We start from the raw sequence: 13,629 nt of genomic DNA on the forward strand, positions 1-13,629 counted from the left end.
GCTAAAAATAAATGTATTTTGGGAAAATTTGGCTCCTTAAATTACCTTTTTTTGGAAATATAGACAATTTTTTTAAAGAATTTTACAATAAAAATTCTTGTTTTTTAATAAATGTTAAAATTTCTTAAATATTGTTAAAAATAAATGCATTTTGCGAAAATTTGCCTCCTTAAATTACGTTTTTTGAGAAACGAAACAAATTTATAAAGAATTTTACTTTTGTTTTACAAAGGAAATCATAGACTATTGTATCTAGTTACGTACAACTGAGCATAATCAATAGCGAATGTTTTACATTTACCTTAAAATAATAGGCAGTTGAGTTTTTTATTTTGGCTCTATTTCGGTTAAAAATGAAGATATCGACTTCATTCTTTTTTTATTTAATAGAGAAAAATAAAAAAGAAAATAAAATAAAATAAAAAAATTTTGGACAATGCCAACAACACGCGGTGTTCCCAAGCGGTCCCCCATCTAAGTACTAACCGCGCCCGACGCTGCTTAATTTCGGTGATCGGACGAGAACCGATGTACTCAGCGTGGTATGGTCGTTGGCGAAGAAACATAGTTTATTTTGCTTCATATGGCCATTGATTTCATTGCTTGTGTGTTTAAAACAATTTCGTTTACTTATTGCACACAAACACACAAACGAACAAGAAGTTTTATTTTCGTTTTATAAAGGAAAATGTTGACTGTTTCCTTTAGTTATTAGTGAACATAACCAGTATGTATTAATTTGGCATCAAAAAATCTAACAAAAATTGTAGTTTTTTTAATAAATGCTAAAATTTATTAAATATTGCTAAAAATAAATGTATTTTGGGAAAATTTGGCTCCTTAAATTACCTTTTTTTGGAAATATAGACAATTTTTTTAAAGAATTTTACAATAAAAATTCTTGTTTTTTAATAAATGTTAAAATTTCTTAAATATTGTTAAAAATAAATGCATTTTGCGAAAATTTGCCTCCTTAAATTACGTTTTTTGAGAAACGAAACAAATTTATAAAGAATTTTACTTTTGTTTTACAAAGGAAATCATAGACTATTGTATCTAGTTACGTACAACTGAGCATAATCAATAGCGAATGTTTTACATTTACCTTAAAATAATAGGCAGTTGAGTTTTTTATTTTGGCTCTATTTCGGTTAAAAATGAAGATATCGACTTCATTCTTTTTTTATTTAATAGAGAAAAATAAAAAAGAAAATAAAATAAAATAAAAAAATTTTGGACAATGCCAACAACACGCGGTGTTCCCAAGCGGTCCCCCATCTAAGTACTAACCGCGCCCGACGCTGCTTAATTTCGGTGATCGGACGAGAACCGATGTACTCAGCGTGGTATGGTCGTTGGCGAAGAAACATAGTTTATTTTGCTTCATATGGCCATTGATTTCATTGCTTGTGTGTTTAAAACAATTTCGTTTACTTATTGCACACAAACACACAAACGAACAAGAAGTTTTATTTTCGTTTTATAAAGGAAAATGTTGACTGTTTCCTTTAGTTATTAGTGAACATAACCAGTATGTATTAATTTGGCATCAAAAAATCTAACAAAAATTGTAGTTTTTTTAATAAATGCTAAAATTTATTAAATATTGCTAAAAATAAATGTATTTTGGGAAAATTTGGCTCCTTAAATTACCTTTTTTTGGAAATATAGACAATTTTTTTAAAGAATTTTACAATAAAAATTCTTGTTTTTTAATAAATGTTAAAATTTCTTAAATATTGTTAAAAATAAATGCATTTTGCGAAAATTTGCCTCCTTAAATTACGTTTTTTGAGAAACGAAACAAATTTATAAAGAATTTTACTTTTGTTTTACAAAGGAAATCATAGACTATTGTATCTAGTTACGTACAACTGAGCATAATCAATAGCGAATGTTTTACATTTACCTTAAAATAATAGGCAGTTGAGTTTTTTATTTTGGCTCTATTTCGGTTAAAAATGAAGATATCGACTTCATTCTTTTTTTATTTAATAGAGAAAAATAAAAAAGAAAATAAAATAAAATAAAAAAATTTTGGACAATGCCAACAACACGCGGTGTTCCCAAGCGGTCCCCCATCTAAGTACTAACCGCGCCCGACGCTGCTTAATTTCGGTGATCGGACGAGAACCGATGTACTCAGCGTGGTATGGTCGTTGGCGAAGAAACATAGTTTATTTTGCTTCATATGGCCATTGATTTCATTGCTTGTGTGTTTAAAACAATTTCGTTTACTTATTGCACACAAACACACAAACGAACAAGAAGTTTTATTTTCGTTTTATAAAGGAAAATGTTGACTGTTTCCTTTAGTTATTAGTGAACATAACCAGTATGTATTAATTTGGCATCAAAAAATCTAACAAAAATTGTAGTTTTTTTAATAAATGCTAAAATTTATTAAATATTGCTAAAAATAAATGTATTTTGGGAAAATTTGGCTCCTTAAATTACCTTTTTTTGGAAATATAGACAATTTTTTTAAAGAATTTTACAATAAAAATTCTTGTTTTTTAATAAATGTTAAAATTTCTTAAATATTGTTAAAAATAAATGCATTTTGCGAAAATTTGCCTCCTTAAATTACGTTTTTTGAGAAACGAAACAAATTTATAAAGAATTTTACTTTTGTTTTACAAAGGAAATCATAGACTATTGTATCTAGTTACGTACAACTGAGCATAATCAATAGCGAATGTTTTACATTTACCTTAAAATAATAGGCAGTTGAGTTTTTTATTTTGGCTCTATTTCGGTTAAAAATGAAGATATCGACTTCATTCTTTTTTTATTTAATAGAGAAAAATAAAAAAGAAAATAAAATAAAATAAAAAAATTTTGGACAATGCCAACAACACGCGGTGTTCCCAAGCGGTCCCCCATCTAAGTACTAACCGCGCCCGACGCTGCTTAATTTCGGTGATCGGACGAGAACCGATGTACTCAGCGTGGTATGGTCGTTGGCGAAGAAACATAGTTTATTTTGCTTCATATGGCCATTGATTTCATTGCTTGTGTGTTTAAAACAATTTCGTTTACTTATTGCACACAAACACACAAACGAACAAGAAGTTTTATTTTCGTTTTATAAAGGAAAATGTTGACTGTTTCCTTTAGTTATTAGTGAACATAACCAGTATGTATTAATTTGGCATCAAAAAATCTAACAAAAATTGTAGTTTTTTTAATAAATGCTAAAATTTATTAAATATTGCTAAAAATAAATGTATTTTGGGAAAATTTGGCTCCTTAAATTACCTTTTTTTGGAAATATAGACAATTTTTTTAAAGAATTTTACAATAAAAATTCTTGTTTTTTAATAAATGTTAAAATTTCTTAAATATTGTTAAAAATAAATGCATTTTGCGAAAATTTGCCTCCTTAAATTACGTTTTTTGAGAAACGAAACAAATTTATAAAGAATTTTACTTTTGTTTTACAAAGGAAATCATAGACTATTGTATCTAGTTACGTACAACTGAGCATAATCAATAGCGAATGTTTTACATTTACCTTAAAATAATAGGCAGTTGAGTTTTTTATTTTGGCTCTATTTCGGTTAAAAATGAAGATATCGACTTCATTCTTTTTTTATTTAATAGAGAAAAATAAAAAAGAAAATAAAATAAAATAAAAAAATTTTGGACAATGCCAACAACACGCGGTGTTCCCAAGCGGTCCCCCATCTAAGTACTAACCGCGCCCGACGCTGCTTAATTTCGGTGATCGGACGAGAACCGATGTACTCAGCGTGGTATGGTCGTTGGCGAAGAAACATAGTTTATTTTGCTTCATATGGCCATTGATTTCATTGCTTGTGTGTTTAAAACAATTTCGTTTACTTATTGCACACAAACACACAAACGAACAAGAAGTTTTATTTTCGTTTTATAAAGGAAAATGTTGACTGTTTCCTTTAGTTATTAGTGAACATAACCAGTATGTATTAATTTGGCATCAAAAAATCTAACAAAAATTGTAGTTTTTTTAATAAATGCTAAAATTTATTAAATATTGCTAAAAATAAATGTATTTTGGGAAAATTTGGCTCCTTAAATTACCTTTTTTTGGAAATATAGACAATTTTTTTAAAGAATTTTACAATAAAAATTCTTGTTTTTTAATAAATGTTAAAATTTCTTAAATATTGTTAAAAATAAATGCATTTTGCGAAAATTTGCCTCCTTAAATTACGTTTTTTGAGAAACGAAACAAATTTATAAAGAATTTTACTTTTGTTTTACAAAGGAAATCATAGACTATTGTATCTAGTTACGTACAACTGAGCATAATCAATAGCGAATGTTTTACATTTACCTTAAAATAATAGGCAGTTGAGTTTTTTATTTTGGCTCTATTTCGGTTAAAAATGAAGATATCGACTTCATTCTTTTTTTATTTAATAGAGAAAAATAAAAAAGAAAATAAAATAAAATAAAAAAATTTTGGACAATGCCAACAACACGCGGTGTTCCCAAGCGGTCCCCCATCTAAGTACTAACCGCGCCCGACGCTGCTTAATTTCGGTGATCGGACGAGAACCGATGTACTCAGCGTGGTATGGTCGTTGGCGAAGAAACATAGTTTATTTTGCTTCATATGGCCATTGATTTCATTGCTTGTGTGTTTAAAACAATTTCGTTTACTTATTGCACACAAACACACAAACGAACAAGAAGTTTTATTTTCGTTTTATAAAGGAAAATGTTGACTGTTTCCTTTAGTTATTAGTGAACATAACCAGTATGTATTAATTTGGCATCAAAAAATCTAACAAAAATTGTAGTTTTTTTAATAAATGCTAAAATTTATTAAATATTGCTAAAAATAAATGTATTTTGGGAAAATTTGGCTCCTTAAATTACCTTTTTTTGGAAATATAGACAATTTTTTTAAAGAATTTTACAATAAAAATTCTTGTTTTTTAATAAATGTTAAAATTTCTTAAATATTGTTAAAAATAAATGCATTTTGCGAAAATTTGCCTCCTTAAATTACGTTTTTTGAGAAACGAAACAAATTTATAAAGAATTTTACTTTTGTTTTACAAAGGAAATCATAGACTATTGTATCTAGTTACGTACAACTGAGCATAATCAATAGCGAATGTTTTACATTTACCTTAAAATAATAGGCAGTTGAGTTTTTTATTTTGGCTCTATTTCGGTTAAAAATGAAGATATCGACTTCATTCTTTTTTTATTTAATAGAGAAAAATAAAAAAGAAAATAAAATAAAATAAAAAAATTTTGGACAATGCCAACAACACGCGGTGTTCCCAAGCGGTCCCCCATCTAAGTACTAACCGCGCCCGACGCTGCTTAATTTCGGTGATCGGACGAGAACCGATGTACTCAGCGTGGTATGGTCGTTGGCGAAGAAACATAGTTTATTTTGCTTCATATGGCCATTGATTTCATTGCTTGTGTGTTTAAAACAATTTCGTTTACTTATTGCACACAAACACACAAACGAACAAGAAGTTTTATTTTCGTTTTATAAAGGAAAATGTTGACTGTTTCCTTTAGTTATTAGTGAACATAACCAGTATGTATTAATTTGGCATCAAAAAATCTAACAAAAATTGTAGTTTTTTTAATAAATGCTAAAATTTATTAAATATTGCTAAAAATAAATGTATTTTGGGAAAATTTGGCTCCTTAAATTACCTTTTTTTGGAAATATAGACAATTTTTTTAAAGAATTTTACAATAAAAATTCTTGTTTTTTAATAAATGTTAAAATTTCTTAAATATTGTTAAAAATAAATGCATTTTGCGAAAATTTGCCTCCTTAAATTACGTTTTTTGAGAAACGAAACAAATTTATAAAGAATTTTACTTTTGTTTTACAAAGGAAATCATAGACTATTGTATCTAGTTACGTACAACTGAGCATAATCAATAGCGAATGTTTTACATTTACCTTAAAATAATAGGCAGTTGAGTTTTTTATTTTGGCTCTATTTCGGTTAAAAATGAAGATATCGACTTCATTCTTTTTTTATTTAATAGAGAAAAATAAAAAAGAAAATAAAATAAAATAAAAAAATTTTGGACAATGCCAACAACACGCGGTGTTCCCAAGCGGTCCCCCATCTAAGTACTAACCGCGCCCGACGCTGCTTAATTTCGGTGATCGGACGAGAACCGATGTACTCAGCGTGGTATGGTCGTTGGCGAAGAAACATAGTTTATTTTGCTTCATATGGCCATTGATTTCATTGCTTGTGTGTTTAAAACAATTTCGTTTACTTATTGCACACAAACACACAAACGAACAAGAAGTTTTATTTTCGTTTTATAAAGGAAAATGTTGACTGTTTCCTTTAGTTATTAGTGAACATAACCAGTATGTATTAATTTGGCATCAAAAAATCTAACAAAAATTGTAGTTTTTTTAATAAATGCTAAAATTTATTAAATATTGCTAAAAATAAATGTATTTTGGGAAAATTTGGCTCCTTAAATTACCTTTTTTTGGAAATATAGACAATTTTTTTAAAGAATTTTACAATAAAAATTCTTGTTTTTTAATAAATGTTAAAATTTCTTAAATATTGTTAAAAATAAATGCATTTTGCGAAAATTTGCCTCCTTAAATTACGTTTTTTGAGAAACGAAACAAATTTATAAAGAATTTTACTTTTGTTTTACAAAGGAAATCATAGACTATTGTATCTAGTTACGTACAACTGAGCATAATCAATAGCGAATGTTTTACATTTACCTTAAAATAATAGGCAGTTGAGTTTTTTATTTTGGCTCTATTTCGGTTAAAAATGAAGATATCGACTTCATTCTTTTTTTATTTAATAGAGAAAAATAAAAAAGAAAATAAAATAAAATAAAAAAATTTTGGACAATGCCAACAACACGCGGTGTTCCCAAGCGGTCCCCCATCTAAGTACTAACCGCGCCCGACGCTGCTTAATTTCGGTGATCGGACGAGAACCGATGTACTCAGCGTGGTATGGTCGTTGGCGAAGAAACATAGTTTATTTTGCTTCATATGGCCATTGATTTCATTGCTTGTGTGTTTAAAACAATTTCGTTTACTTATTGCACACAAACACACAAACGAACAAGAAGTTTTATTTTCGTTTTATAAAGGAAAATGTTGACTGTTTCCTTTAGTTATTAGTGAACATAACCAGTATGTATTAATTTGGCATCAAAAAATCTAACAAAAATTGTAGTTTTTTTAATAAATGCTAAAATTTATTAAATATTGCTAAAAATAAATGTATTTTGGGAAAATTTGGCTCCTTAAATTACCTTTTTTTGGAAATATAGACAATTTTTTTAAAGAATTTTACAATAAAAATTCTTGTTTTTTAATAAATGTTAAAATTTCTTAAATATTGTTAAAAATAAATGCATTTTGCGAAAATTTGCCTCCTTAAATTACGTTTTTTGAGAAACGAAACAAATTTATAAAGAATTTTACTTTTGTTTTACAAAGGAAATCATAGACTATTGTATCTAGTTACGTACAACTGAGCATAATCAATAGCGAATGTTTTACATTTACCTTAAAATAATAGGCAGTTGAGTTTTTTATTTTGGCTCTATTTCGGTTAAAAATGAAGATATCGACTTCATTCTTTTTTTATTTAATAGAGAAAAATAAAAAAGAAAATAAAATAAAATAAAAAAATTTTGGACAATGCCAACAACACGCGGTGTTCCCAAGCGGTCCCCCATCTAAGTACTAACCGCGCCCGACGCTGCTTAATTTCGGTGATCGGACGAGAACCGATGTACTCAGCGTGGTATGGTCGTTGGCGAAGAAACATAGTTTATTTTGCTTCATATGGCCATTGATTTCATTGCTTGTGTGTTTAAAACAATTTCGTTTACTTATTGCACACAAACACACAAACGAACAAGAAGTTTTATTTTCGTTTTATAAAGGAAAATGTTGACTGTTTCCTTTAGTTATTAGTGAACATAACCAGTATGTATTAATTTGGCATCAAAAAATCTAACAAAAATTGTAGTTTTTTTAATAAATGCTAAAATTTATTAAATATTGCTAAAAATAAATGTATTTTGGGAAAATTTGGCTCCTTAAATTACCTTTTTTTGGAAATATAGACAATTTTTTTAAAGAATTTTACAATAAAAATTCTTGTTTTTTAATAAATGTTAAAATTTCTTAAATATTGTTAAAAATAAATGCATTTTGCGAAAATTTGCCTCCTTAAATTACGTTTTTTGAGAAACGAAACAAATTTATAAAGAATTTTACTTTTGTTTTACAAAGGAAATCATAGACTATTGTATCTAGTTACGTACAACTGAGCATAATCAATAGCGAATGTTTTACATTTACCTTAAAATAATAGGCAGTTGAGTTTTTTATTTTGGCTCTATTTCGGTTAAAAATGAAGATATCGACTTCATTCTTTTTTTATTTAATAGAGAAAAATAAAAAAGAAAATAAAATAAAATAAAAAAATTTTGGACAATGCCAACAACACGCGGTGTTCCCAAGCGGTCCCCCATCTAAGTACTAACCGCGCCCGACGCTGCTTAATTTCGGTGATCGGACGAGAACCGATGTACTCAGCGTGGTATGGTCGTTGGCGAAGAAACATAGTTTATTTTGCTTCATATGGCCATTGATTTCATTGCTTGTGTGTTTAAAACAATTTCGTTTACTTATTGCACACAAACACACAAACGAACAAGAAGTTTTATTTTCGTTTTATAAAGGAAAATGTTGACTGTTTCCTTTAGTTATTAGTGAACATAACCAGTATGTATTAATTTGGCATCAAAAAATCTAACAAAAATTGTAGTTTTTTTAATAAATGCTAAAATTTATTAAATATTGCTAAAAATAAATGTATTTTGGGAAAATTTGGCTCCTTAAATTACCTTTTTTTGGAAATATAGACAATTTTTTTAAAGAATTTTACAATAAAAATTCTTGTTTTTTAATAAATGTTAAAATTTCTTAAATATTGTTAAAAATAAATGCATTTTGCGAAAATTTGCCTCCTTAAATTACGTTTTTTGAGAAACGAAACAAATTTATAAAGAATTTTACTTTTGTTTTACAAAGGAAATCATAGACTATTGTATCTAGTTACGTACAACTGAGCATAATCAATAGCGAATGTTTTACATTTACCTTAAAATAATAGGCAGTTGAGTTTTTTATTTTGGCTCTATTTCGGTTAAAAATGAAGATATCGACTTCATTCTTTTTTTATTTAATAGAGAAAAATAAAAAAGAAAATAAAATAAAATAAAAAAATTTTGGACAATGCCAACAACACGCGGTGTTCCCAAGCGGTCCCCCATCTAAGTACTAACCGCGCCCGACGCTGCTTAATTTCGGTGATCGGACGAGAACCGATGTACTCAGCGTGGTATGGTCGTTGGCGAAGAAACATAGTTTATTTTGCTTCATATGGCCATTGATTTCATTGCTTGTGTGTTTAAAACAATTTCGTTTACTTATTGCACACAAACACACAAACGAACAAGAAGTTTTATTTTCGTTTTATAAAGGAAAATGTTGACTGTTTCCTTTAGTTATTAGTGAACATAACCAGTATGTATTAATTTGGCATCAAAAAATCTAACAAAAATTGTAGTTTTTTTAATAAATGCTAAAATTTATTAAATATTGCTAAAAATAAATGTATTTTGGGAAAATTTGGCTCCTTAAATTACCTTTTTTTGGAAATATAGACAATTTTTTTAAAGAATTTTACAATAAAAATTCTTGTTTTTTAATAAATGTTAAAATTTCTTAAATATTGTTAAAAATAAATGCATTTTGCGAAAATTTGCCTCCTTAAATTACGTTTTTTGAGAAACGAAACAAATTTATAAAGAATTTTACTTTTGTTTTACAAAGGAAATCATAGACTATTGTATCTAGTTACGTACAACTGAGCATAATCAATAGCGAATGTTTTACATTTACCTTAAAATAATAGGCAGTTGAGTTTTTTATTTTGGCTCTATTTCGGTTAAAAATGAAGATATCGACTTCATTCTTTTTTTATTTAATAGAGAAAAATAAAAAAGAAAATAAAATAAAATAAAAAAATTTTGGACAATGCCAACAACACGCGGTGTTCCCAAGCGGTCCCCCATCTAAGTACTAACCGCGCCCGACGCTGCTTAATTTCGGTGATCGGACGAGAACCGATGTACTCAGCGTGGTATGGTCGTTGGCGAAGAAACATAGTTTATTTTGCTTCATATGGCCATTGATTTCATTGCTTGTGTGTTTAAAACAATTTCGTTTACTTATTGCACACAAACACACAAACGAACAAGAAGTTTTATTTTCGTTTTATAAAGGAAAATGTTGACTGTTTCCTTTAGTTATTAGTGAACATAACCAGTATGTATTAATTTGGCATCAAAAAATCTAACAAAAATTGTAGTTTTTTTAATAAATGCTAAAATTTATTAAATATTGCTAAAAATAAATGTATTTTGGGAAAATTTGGCTCCTTAAATTACCTTTTTTTGGAAATATAGACAATTTTTTTAAAGAATTTTACAATAAAAATTCTTGTTTTTTAATAAATGTTAAAATTTCTTAAATATTGTTAAAAATAAATGCATTTTGCGAAAATTTGCCTCCTTAAATTACGTTTTTTGAGAAACGAAACAAATTTATAAAGAATTTTACTTTTGTTTTACAAAGGAAATCATAGACTATTGTATCTAGTTACGTACAACTGAGCATAATCAATAGCGAATGTTTTACATTTACCTTAAAATAATAGGCAGTTGAGTTTTTTATTTTGGCTCTATTTCGGTTAAAAATGAAGATATCGACTTCATTCTTTTTTTATTTAATAGAGAAAAATAAAAAAGAAAATAAAATAAAATAAAAAAATTTTGGACAATGCCAACAACACGCGGTGTTCCCAAGCGGTCCCCCATCTAAGTACTAACCGCGCCCGACGCTGCTTAATTTCGGTGATCGGACGAGAACCGATGTACTCAGCGTGGTATGGTCGTTGGCGAAGAAACATAGTTTATTTTGCTTCATATGGCCATTGATTTCATTGCTTGTGTGTTTAAAACAATTTCGTTTACTTATTGCACACAAACACACAAACGAACAAGAAGTTTTATTTTCGTTTTATAAAGGAAAATGTTGACTGTTTCCTTTAGTTATTAGTGAACATAACCAGTATGTATTAATTTGGCATCAAAAAATCTAACAAAAATTGTAGTTTTTTTAATAAATGCTAAAATTTATTAAATATTGCTAAAAATAAATGTATTTTGGGAAAATTTGGCTCCTTAAATTACCTTTTTTTGGAAATATAGACAATTTTTTTAAAGAATTTTACAATAAAAATTCTTGTTTTTTAATAAATGTTAAAATTTCTTAAATATTGTTAAAAATAAATGCATTTTGCGAAAATTTGCCTCCTTAAATTACGTTTTTTGAGAAACGAAACAAATTTATAAAGAATTTTACTTTTGTTTTACAAAGGAAATCATAGACTATTGTATCTAGTTACGTACAACTGAGCATAATCAATAGCGAATGTTTTACATTTACCTTAAAATAATAGGCAGTTGAGTTTTTTATTTTGGCTCTATTTCGGTTAAAAATGAAGATATCGACTTCATTCTTTTTTTATTTAATAGAGAAAAATAAAAAAGAAAATAAAATAAAATAAAAAAATTTTGGACAATGCCAACAACACGCGGTGTTCCCAAGCGGTCCCCCATCTAAGTACTAACCGCGCCCGACGCTGCTTAATTTCGGTGATCGGACGAGAACCGATGTACTCAGCGTGGTATGGTCGTTGGCGAAGAAACATAGTTTATTTTGCTTCATATGGCCATTGATTTCATTGCTTGTGTGTTTAAAACAATTTCGTTTACTTATTGCACACAAACACACAAACGAACAAGAAGTTTTATTTTCGTTTTATAAAGGAAAATGTTGACTGTTTCCTTTAGTTATTAGTGAACATAACCAGTATGTATTAATTTGGCATCAAAAAATCTAACAAAAATTGTAGTTTTTTTAATAAATGCTAAAATTTATTAAATATTGCTAAAAATAAATGTATTTTGGGAAAATTTGGCTCCTTAAATTACCTTTTTTTGGAAATATAGACAATTTTTTTAAAGAATTTTACAATAAAAATTCTTGTTTTTTAATAAATGTTAAAATTTCTTAAATATTGTTAAAAATAAATGCATTTTGCGAAAATTTGCCTCCTTAAATTACGTTTTTTGAGAAACGAAACAAATTTATAAAGAATTTTACTTTTGTTTTACAAAGGAAATCATAGACTATTGTATCTAGTTACGTACAACTGAGCATAATCAATAGCGAATGTTTTACATTTACCTTAAAATAATAGGCAGTTGAGTTTTTTATTTTGGCTCTATTTCGGTTAAAAATGAAGATATCGACTTCATTCTTTTTTTATTTAATAGAGAAAAATAAAAAAGAAAATAAAATAAAATAAAAAAATTTTGGACAATGCCAACAACACGCGGTGTTCCCAAGCGGTCCCCCATCTAAGTACTAACCGCGCCCGACGCTGCTTAATTTCGGTGATCGGACGAGAACCGATGTACTCAGCGTGGTATGGTCGTTGGCGAAGAAACATAGTTTATTTTGCTTCATATGGCCATTGATTTCATTGCTTGTGTGTTTAAAACAATTTCGTTTACTTATTGCACACAAACACACAAACGAACAAGAAGTTTTATTTTCGTTTTATAAAGGAAAATGTTGACTGTTTCCTTTAGTTATTAGTGAACATAACCAGTATGTATTAATTTGGCATCAAAAAATCTAACAAAAATTGTAGTTTTTTTAATAAATGCTAAAATTTATTAAATATTGCTAAAAATAAATGTATTTTGGGAAAATTTGGCTCCTTAAATTACCTTTTTTTGGAAATATAGACAATTTTTTTAAAGAATTTTACAATAAAAATTCTTGTTTTTTAATAAATGTTAAAATTTCTTAAATATTGTTAAAAATAAATGCATTTTGCGAAAATTTGCCTCCTTAAATTACGTTTTTTGAGAAACGAAACAAATTTATAAAGAATTTTACTTTTGTTTTACAAAGGAAATCATAGACTATTGTATCTAGTTACGTACAACTGAGCATAATCAATAGCGAATGTTTTACATTTACCTTAAAATAATAGGCAGTTGAGTTTTTTATTTTGGCTCTATTTCGGTTAAAAATGAAGATATCGACTTCATTCTTTTTTTATTTAATAGAGAAAAATAAAAAAGAAAATAAAATAAAATAAAAAAATTTTGGACAATGCCAACAACACGCGGTGTTCCCAAGCGGTCCCCCATCTAAGTACTAACCGCGCCCGACGCTGCTTAATTTCGGTGATCGGACGAGAACCGATGTACTCAGCGTGGTATGGTCGTTGGCGAAGAAACATAGTTTATTTTGCTTCATATGGCCATTGATTTCATTGCTTGTGTGTTTAAAACAATTTCGTTTACTTATTGCACACAAACACACAAACGAACAAGAAGTTTTATTTTCGTTTTATAAAGGAAAATGTTGACTGTTTCCTTTAGTTATTAGTGAACATAACCAGTATGTATTAATTTGGCATCAAAAAATCTAACAAAAAT

The 13,629-nt window shown here is 27.9% G+C and overlaps 17 non-coding genes across 17 annotated transcripts; all 17 read right to left on the bottom strand.

Annotated features, from left to right (window-relative positions):
* Positions 1-437: 437 nt before the first annotated feature.
* LOC141395936 (5S ribosomal RNA) lies at positions 438-556 on the bottom strand. Its single transcript, XR_012411050.1, has one exon. It is a non-coding gene; the product is annotated as a 5S ribosomal RNA (ribosomal RNA).
* A 685-nt stretch (positions 557-1,241) lies between these two features.
* On the bottom strand, positions 1,242-1,360 carry LOC141395937 (5S ribosomal RNA). The gene has a single exon (XR_012411051.1). It is a non-coding gene; the product is annotated as a 5S ribosomal RNA (ribosomal RNA).
* Positions 1,361-2,045: 685 nt separating this feature from the next.
* Positions 2,046-2,164, bottom strand: LOC141395938 (5S ribosomal RNA). The gene has a single exon (XR_012411052.1). It is a non-coding gene; the product is annotated as a 5S ribosomal RNA (ribosomal RNA).
* A 685-nt stretch (positions 2,165-2,849) lies between these two features.
* On the bottom strand, positions 2,850-2,968 carry LOC141395939 (5S ribosomal RNA). The gene has a single exon (XR_012411053.1). It is a non-coding gene; the product is annotated as a 5S ribosomal RNA (ribosomal RNA).
* Positions 2,969-3,653: 685 nt separating this feature from the next.
* Positions 3,654-3,772, bottom strand: LOC141395940 (5S ribosomal RNA). Its single transcript, XR_012411054.1, has one exon. It is a non-coding gene; the product is annotated as a 5S ribosomal RNA (ribosomal RNA).
* A 685-nt stretch (positions 3,773-4,457) lies between these two features.
* LOC141395941 (5S ribosomal RNA) lies at positions 4,458-4,576 on the bottom strand. Its single transcript, XR_012411055.1, has one exon. It is a non-coding gene; the product is annotated as a 5S ribosomal RNA (ribosomal RNA).
* A 685-nt stretch (positions 4,577-5,261) lies between these two features.
* LOC141395942 (5S ribosomal RNA) lies at positions 5,262-5,380 on the bottom strand. Its single transcript, XR_012411056.1, has one exon. It is a non-coding gene; the product is annotated as a 5S ribosomal RNA (ribosomal RNA).
* A 685-nt stretch (positions 5,381-6,065) lies between these two features.
* Positions 6,066-6,184, bottom strand: LOC141395944 (5S ribosomal RNA). The gene has a single exon (XR_012411058.1). It is a non-coding gene; the product is annotated as a 5S ribosomal RNA (ribosomal RNA).
* A 685-nt stretch (positions 6,185-6,869) lies between these two features.
* Positions 6,870-6,988, bottom strand: LOC141395945 (5S ribosomal RNA). Its single transcript, XR_012411059.1, has one exon. It is a non-coding gene; the product is annotated as a 5S ribosomal RNA (ribosomal RNA).
* A 685-nt stretch (positions 6,989-7,673) lies between these two features.
* On the bottom strand, positions 7,674-7,792 carry LOC141395946 (5S ribosomal RNA). Its single transcript, XR_012411060.1, has one exon. It is a non-coding gene; the product is annotated as a 5S ribosomal RNA (ribosomal RNA).
* A 685-nt stretch (positions 7,793-8,477) lies between these two features.
* Positions 8,478-8,596, bottom strand: LOC141395947 (5S ribosomal RNA). Its single transcript, XR_012411061.1, has one exon. It is a non-coding gene; the product is annotated as a 5S ribosomal RNA (ribosomal RNA).
* Positions 8,597-9,281: 685 nt separating this feature from the next.
* On the bottom strand, positions 9,282-9,400 carry LOC141395948 (5S ribosomal RNA). Its single transcript, XR_012411062.1, has one exon. It is a non-coding gene; the product is annotated as a 5S ribosomal RNA (ribosomal RNA).
* Positions 9,401-10,085: 685 nt separating this feature from the next.
* Positions 10,086-10,204, bottom strand: LOC141395949 (5S ribosomal RNA). Its single transcript, XR_012411063.1, has one exon. It is a non-coding gene; the product is annotated as a 5S ribosomal RNA (ribosomal RNA).
* A 685-nt stretch (positions 10,205-10,889) lies between these two features.
* On the bottom strand, positions 10,890-11,008 carry LOC141395950 (5S ribosomal RNA). The gene has a single exon (XR_012411064.1). It is a non-coding gene; the product is annotated as a 5S ribosomal RNA (ribosomal RNA).
* Positions 11,009-11,693: 685 nt separating this feature from the next.
* LOC141395952 (5S ribosomal RNA) lies at positions 11,694-11,812 on the bottom strand. Its single transcript, XR_012411065.1, has one exon. It is a non-coding gene; the product is annotated as a 5S ribosomal RNA (ribosomal RNA).
* A 685-nt stretch (positions 11,813-12,497) lies between these two features.
* On the bottom strand, positions 12,498-12,616 carry LOC141395953 (5S ribosomal RNA). Its single transcript, XR_012411066.1, has one exon. It is a non-coding gene; the product is annotated as a 5S ribosomal RNA (ribosomal RNA).
* A 685-nt stretch (positions 12,617-13,301) lies between these two features.
* On the bottom strand, positions 13,302-13,420 carry LOC141395954 (5S ribosomal RNA). Its single transcript, XR_012411067.1, has one exon. It is a non-coding gene; the product is annotated as a 5S ribosomal RNA (ribosomal RNA).
* Between the last annotated feature and the right edge of the window lie 209 nt (positions 13,421-13,629).

The sequence above is a fragment of the Musca autumnalis genome, unplaced genomic scaffold (genome assembly GCF_047663935.1).
Source record: "Musca autumnalis isolate F117 unplaced genomic scaffold, ASM4766393v1 scaffold_2, whole genome shotgun sequence".
Lineage (NCBI taxonomy): Eukaryota > Metazoa > Arthropoda > Insecta > Diptera > Muscidae > Musca > Musca autumnalis.